The sequence below is a fragment of the Triticum aestivum genome, chromosome 1A, assembly GCF_018294505.1.
Source record: "Triticum aestivum cultivar Chinese Spring chromosome 1A, IWGSC CS RefSeq v2.1, whole genome shotgun sequence".
NCBI classification, from domain to species: domain Eukaryota; kingdom Viridiplantae; phylum Streptophyta; class Magnoliopsida; order Poales; family Poaceae; genus Triticum; species Triticum aestivum.
The window spans coordinates 504,454,354-504,462,098 of record NC_057794.1 but is presented as its reverse complement, the minus strand read 5'-3'; positions in this window follow the sequence as shown (position 1 = coordinate 504,462,098).

Here is a 7,745-nt window from a genome sequence, read left to right as displayed (position 1 = left end):
ACAATTTGCCATTGTATTGGGTGTGTTGGGGACACAAGAGACTCTTTGTTATTTGGTTGCAGGGTTGTTCGAGAGAGACCATCTTCATCCTACGTCTCCCACAGATTGATAAACCTTAGGTCATCCACTTGAGGGAAATTTGCTGCTGTCCTACAAACCTCTGCACTTGGAGGCCCAACAACGTCTACAAGAAGAAGGTTGTGTAGTAGACATCAAGCTCTTTTATGGCGCTGTTGCCGGGGAGGTTAGTGCTTGAAGGTATATCTTTAGATCTTGCAATCGAATATTTTTGTTTCTTGTTTTATCACTAGTTTAGTTTATAAAAGAAAACTACAAAAAAATGGAATTGAGGGTACCTCATATGGTTCATCTTAATATCTTTCATGAAAATAAGGATTCCGATAATTGTTCCAAAGTGTTAGAAGAAGAATGCATTAGAATGTTTGGCACTAAATCTTTGAATGATGAGCATGATTGCAATGTTATTAGTATGAACTCTTTGAATATCCATAGTACTAATGATGATTGCACTAGTCATGATGAAAATGTCTCTTATAAGCATGTCAACTTCTATGGAGTACATAGAGCTTGTAAGCACACACCAAATAGGGAATATATATTTTGCAAGAGGCATACATATTTGGAAACTAAATGGTTGCAAGAAAGGCTAGATGATTGTGCTGAAAGATTCAATATTTATCGCCATCCTTGTGAACTTTGCAATGAACATGGTCATTTAAAGCTCCAATGCTATTTGTTTCATGATCAAATCGTGTCCAAAAATTGTGATAACTTGATTAACCTTGAGCATCATAAATAGCTTAGTCTTCTTTTGGGGTATGAAGAAATGAAACATATAACTGAGGTTACTCCAAAATTTAATCTTGATAGATTTCTTGATTTTGATCTAGAAGAAATTTTTATGTATTGTGCCATGAATCGCATTGAAAATCCTTATATTGCCAATTACATAAAGACAAGAAAACAAATAGAAGATGAAGAGAATACTAATGAAAGGGAAGAGACTTCCCAATATCCTCCTATTATTTCTTATGATGAATCAGGTAACGAGGAGGAGCCTTCTATTCAACCAATCTCATTAATAAGGAGCTCCAAAAAGAGGAATAAACCCACACATGATGTGAAGAAGAAAAGACGGAGAATTAAAGGTAAAGAGGTATTCCTCCCAAATGATGTTGCTCCTATTACTCATTGTGATGATGATAATTGCTATACTATTGGTGCTATCCATACTATTAATGATGAGAGTGATTATGCTTATGATATGAAAAGGTCCAGGCTTGGGGATGCTATTTTTGATGAGAATGACATGTTTGAGAATGTATTTGCTGCAATTAATGTTTGTCCCAAGCTTGGGGATGCTACATTTTATGAAGATGATATTTTTAGTTCCCCAAGTTTTGATATGCAAATTTATTATGATGATAGCATGCCTCCTACTTATGATGATTATATTGATGAAAGTGAGTTTGGAAGAGTGTCAACTTTAGGAAGTAATAATCCCACTATTTTGGAGGGTGTTAAATCTTATTGTGATAATTATGAATGTGGATTTGGAGAGGTAAGGACTTTATTTAGTAATGATTTCACTATCTTGGAAGAGGTTTCAATTGATTATGATGAGAAGAAAGTTGCTACTTACGATGATTATTGTGATGACACGTATGCTATAAAAAGTAGTGATGATTATATTAAAACTTTTCATGATTATGATTACCCTTTTCCTGAATATTACTCTTCAATGTGGAAACAATTTATAGTATTCGAGTTTCTTATGATACTCCCACTATTCCGATTGAGAAGAATCTTGCTTATGTGGAGAGTAGTAAATTTTCTATGCTTGTAGATCATGAAAATAATGCTTTATTTGATTGTTATATTGTTGAATTCATTCATGATGCTACTGAAAATTATTGTGAGGGAGGAACATATGCTTGTAGGAATTGCAATAATATCAAGTTTCCTCTCTATGTGTTGAAATTTTTGAAGCTATGCTTATTTTGCCTTCCTATGCTAGTTGATTATTGTCCCCATAAGTTGTTTGCTCACAAAATCCCTATGAATAGGAATTGGGTTAGACTTAAATGTGCTAGTCATATTCTTCATGATGCTCTCTTTATGTTTCAATTCGTATCTTTTATGTGAGCATCATTGAAATCATCATGCCTAGCTAGGGGCGTTAAACGTTAGCGCTTGTTGGGAGGCAACCCAATTTTATTTTTGTTCATTGCTTTTTGCTCCTGTTTTTTAATAAATAATTCATATAGCCTCTGTTTAGATGTGGTTTTATGTTTTAATTAGTGTTTGTGCCAAGTAGAACCTTTGGGAAGACTTGGGTGAAGTCTTTGTGATCTTGCTGTAAAAAATAGAAACTTTTGCACTCATGAGATTAGCTGCCATTTTTTACTGGAGAGTGCGATTAGGTTGATTCTTTGTGCAGATGATTAATAGACAAATTCCTCAAGTCCAGAAATTTATTTTAGAATTTTTGGGGTTACAGAAGTATACGTTTGATCCAGATTACTACAGACTGTTCTGTTGTTGACAGATTCTGTTTTCTATGTGTTGTTTGCTTATTTTGATGAATCTATGAGTAGTATCGAAGGGTATGAACCATAGAGAAGTTGAAATACAGTATACATTACACCAATATGAATTTATAATGAGTTCAGAACAGTACCTAAGTGGTGATTTATTTTCTTATACTAACGGAGCTTACGAGTTTTCTGTTAAGTTTTGTGTTGTGAAGTTTTCAAGTTTTGGGTAAAGATTCGATGGACTATGGAATAAGGAGTGGCAAGAGCCTAAGCTTGGGGATGCCCAAGGCACCCCAAGGTAATATTCAAGGACAAACAAAAGCCTAAGCTTGGGGATGCCCCGGAAGGCATCCCCTCTTTCGTCTTCGTTCATCGGTAACTTTACTTGGAGCTATATTTTTATTCACCACATGATATGTGTTTTGCTTGGAGTGTCATTTCATTTTATTTAGTTTTGCTTGCTGTTTTAATAATATACCAAGATCTGAAATTATTAAATGTTAGAGAGTCTTCACATAGTTGCATAATTATTCGACTACTCATTGATCTTCACTTATATCTTTTGGAGTAGTTTGTCATTTGCTCTAGTGCTTCACTTATATCTTTTTAGAGCACGATGGTAGTTTTATTTTGAAGAAATAGATGAACACTCATGCTTCACTTATATTATTTTGAGAGTCCTAAACATCATGGTAATTTGCTTTGGTTATGAATTTAGTCCTAATATGATGGGCATCCAAGAGGGGTATAATAAAAACTTTCATATAAAGTGCATTGAGTACTACGAGAAGTTTGATACTTGATAATTGTTTTGAGATATAAAGGTGATAATATTAGAGTCGTGCTAGTTGAGTAATTGTGAAATTGAGAAATACTTGTGTTGAGGTTGGCAAGTCCCGTAGCATGCACGTATGGTAAACGTTGTGTGACAAATTTGAAGCATGGGGTGTTCTTTGATTGCTTTCCTTATGAGTGGCGGTCGGGGATGAGCGATGGTATTTTCCTACCAATCTATCCCCCTAGGGGCATGCGTAGTAGTACTTTGCTTCGAGGGCTAATAAACTTTTGCAATAAGTATATGAGTTCTTTATGACTAATGTGAGTCCATGGATATTACGCACTCGCACCCTTCCATCATTGCTAGCCTCTTCGGTAACGTGCATTGCCCTCTCTCGCCTTAAGAATTGGTGCAAACTTTGCCGGTGCATCCAAACCTCGTGATACGATACACTCTATCACACATAAACCTCCTTATATCTTCCTCAAAACAGCCACCATACCTACCTATTATGGCATTTCCATAGCCATTCCGAGATATATTGCCATGCAACTTTCCACCGTTCCGTTTATTATGACACACATCATCATTGTCATATTGCCTTGCATGATCATGTAGTTGACATCGTATTTTTGGCAAAGACACCATGCTAATTTTTCATACATGTCACTCTTGATTCATTGCATATCCCGGTACACCGCCGGAGGCATTCACATAGGGTCATATTTTGTTCTAAGTATCGAGTTGTAATTCTTGAGTTGTAAGTAAATAAAAATGTGATGATCATCATTATTAGAGCATTGTCCCATGTGAGGAAAGGATGCTGGAGACTATGATTCCCCCACAAGACGGGATGAGACTCCAGACGAAAGGAAAAAAGAGAAGAAAAAGAGGCCAAAAAAGAGAGAGAAAAAGAAAGAAGGGACAATGTTACTATCCTTTTCCACACTTGTGCTTCAAAGTAGCACCATCATCTTCATGATAGAGAGTCTCTTATGTTGTCACTTTCATATACTAGTGGGAATTTTTCATTATAGAACTTGGCTTGTATATTCCAATGATGGGCTTCCTCAAAATGCCCTAGGTCTTCGTGAGCAAGCAAGTTGGATGCACACCCACTTAGTTTCTTTTGATGAGCTTTCATACATTTATAGCTCTAGTGCATCCGTTGCATGGCAATCCCTACTCGTCACATTAACATCAATTGATGGGCATCTCCATAGCCCGTTGATTAGCCGCGTCAATGTGAGACTTTCTCCTTTTCATCTTCTCACATAACCCCTATCATCATACTCTATTCCACCCATAGTGCTATATCCATGGCTTGCGCTCTTGTATTGCATGAGGGTTGAAAAAGCTGAAGCGCGTTAAAAAGTATGAACCAATTTCTCGGCTTGTCATCGGGGTTGTGCATGATGGGAGCATTTTGTGTGACGAAAATGAAGGATGGCCAAACTATATGATTTTGTAGGGATGAGCTTTCTTTGGCTATGTGTCGGGTGGTAGGTGCGACATATGCCAACGGGTGGCTTATCATTGTGGGAGCCAGTAAGACGTCGCCGGTGCCTAGAAACAGGATGAGGCGAAGACATGCACGCCGGTGAATCTTACCCAACTTCGGGGCTCTCCGGGGAGATAACACCCCTACTGCTGCTCTGCGGGGTCTCCGCATGGTCACTAGATGAACAAGTAGCTACACGGTGCTCCTTGAGCTGTTTTGCGAGAGGAGGAAGAAGGGCACGGCTTGCTCTCTTCTCCTCCCTATGTGGTGTCTGAGACTAGCAGGGATTCATCTCTCTTTGCATGGATGCCCCGGGGGGTTTATATAGGCCTACCCCCGGGGGTACAATGGTAATCCGGCTGGGCACGGGGCCCAGTCGTCTGTGTCTACGCTCTCCGGCTTCTGCGCCGGCTGCTGGGGCCTGCCGGCTACTGGGTCCCGCCGGCTGCCGGCTCCTTGGTCGACAGGCAGGCCCCACTGTCAGGGCCTTGTCGGCGGCTGGTTACTGTTTCTCAATCTTGGTGATGAGGGCTTCGCCGAGGTGGGCGTGGCTACAGTGCCGCCGTCCAGCGGGTGATCGCTGTAGCCTCACCGCGTCTTGTCTCCTTAATGGGGCGTCTTCTTCGAGGGAGGTGGCAAGCCGGCTGTGGGGAGCCGGCTCTATCTTGGGCCGACTGGGGAGGTCTGGCCGCCTTCGGGTGTCTCTCTGCCCGAAGGGGCCCACCGCCCGTGGGCCGTACTGGTAGCCCGTCGTGGATGACATCAGGGTCAACGTGGCAACAGTGTTGTGCCGGACGGGTCATGGCCACCCGTACGGCGCACTGTGCCAGGCGTGCTCCGGGATTCGGGGGTGGCAGGCTTCACTGTAGTCACGCCCCATCACATCGCCATTATGTGGATGCAGACTTCGAGGGTACGATCTTGACCGCTTTATGGGAGCCGGCTTCTTGGAGCCGGCCTTCTCGCAGCCGGCTTCTCGGAGCCGGCCCTCCCGCGGCTTCTCTTTATGAGGGCTGAAGTCGGGCCGCCTTCCGATAGCCGACCTGGAGACAGCCGGCAAGGGGAAGGCGGCCCTGTGTCTTGGATTCTTGAGGGCCGAATCGGCTCGTAATTTTTTCAGAAGGGCCAAGGGGAGCCGGCAAGGCTACCCATGGTTATTTACTCCGACAGTAGTCCCCAAAGCTGATCGAGCTTCGAGGCTGACAAAGGGACGAGAAGCTGGGTCAGCTTCCTATCCCGAGGGGCCGGCTTTGCTCGTGTGCGCCTTCTTCGAAAAAGCTCCGTTTCTCGTAGGTGGGAACGCGGGCCACGTGGCGAGGAAATCCTGCCAACGCACGCACGCGATGGGACGCTGCCGCAGGCCCGGGCCCGCCACTCGCGGGCTTCGGTCCGAGCGCGGATCTTATGCGGCCCACATGGACCGCTCGCCTTCCCGCGGCGGTTTTATTGTGCCATCAAGGCACAATAATCGCGGGACGTGGGGGAGTGGGCGCAGTTGATCCCCACGTTCCCCCACGCTGCGCCTCCTCGGCTCCGCCGCGCGGTCTATATGTAGGAGGAGGAGGGGGAGCGGCAGAGGCTCGCGCGCTCTCCCTCACTCCGCCCCTTCTCGCCCTTCTTCTTCTTCTCTTCGCCGCAGCAACTCTTTGCCGCGCCATTCCGCCGTCGCTTCGTCTTGCTCCCCGCCGCAGCAATCCTTCACCGCGCCGTTTCGCTGTCGCTTCGTCTTGCTCCCCACCGCATCGCTTCCATGGCGCTGTCGAGCTCGTGGGATGGCTCCAACGTCCACGAGGACCACGTCGAGTTCCTTCGCCGGACGCGGCGTCTGCCCGGCGAGAACCTTGTGCGGGTTCGTCAAGCGCCGGCGAGGGAGATTTAGCCGGCAACGGAGGAGGGCGAGCGGGTGATCTTCCGCTCGCACTGCCTGCATGGCTTCGGCCTCCCGGCGAGCGGATTCCTTCGAGCCTTCCTCGAGTTCTACCACCTCCAGCCGCATCACCTCACGCCCAATGCGGTGATGCTGCTGTCTGCCTTCGTCACCCTGTGCGAGGGCTTTCTTGGAGTTCTCCCCACGCTCGAGCTCTTGGGGGAGTTCTTCCAAAGCAAGCCCGGCACCGTCGCCGCGGGCGTGCCCGCCCCCTGCGGAGCCTTCATTGCCATGAGGCGGGCGAGCGAGAAAAATCTGTTCCCGTCCATTCCGCTGATCCAGTCGGTGAAGCTTTGGCAGAAGTCTTATTTCTACGTGAAGAACGTCACCCAGCAAGGCGACTACGTCAACCTGCCGGATTACGTAGCCGGCCCGCCGGCTGGGAGGTAGCCTTCGTGGAGCTACCGGGCCAGGTCGCTGTCTCAGGCCGGGAACGCAGCCGTCTCCCGGCTTCGGGTGATGATCCAGTCGGAGGGCCTAACCGGAGCCGACTTGGTGGCCGCCTTCGTGGAGCGCCGGGTTTTTCCGCTCCAAGGCCGGCCTCACATGATCTGCCAAATGAGCGGCCGCTTCGACCCGTGCCGGCTGAGCACCAGGGAGATGCCTCACGCAGAGGTGTCTTACATGGTGAATTATATCTCCAACTGCAAGCTCGTCGAGGATTGGCGATACGGCAAGGAGCTGTATTCCCACGCCAACCCTCCGCCTGTCGTAAGTTATTTTCTTCTTTTCTTCCTTTTTTGTAGCCGGCCTCATGATAGCCGACTCTTGATCAATTGGTTTGCCTTTTGCAGAACCCTCTTCTCCCGCCGATAGCCGGGGCCGCGGGGGTAGAGCGCCAGCTCCTCCCCAACCGCACGGTGGACGACGCTGATGATCCGGACCTGGGAGCGGCCGCCATGGAAGACGCCATCATGGGGGAAGGCGACGAGGTCGGAGGCATGGGACTCGGGGCCAATTTCGAGGAGTGGCCGGATGAGG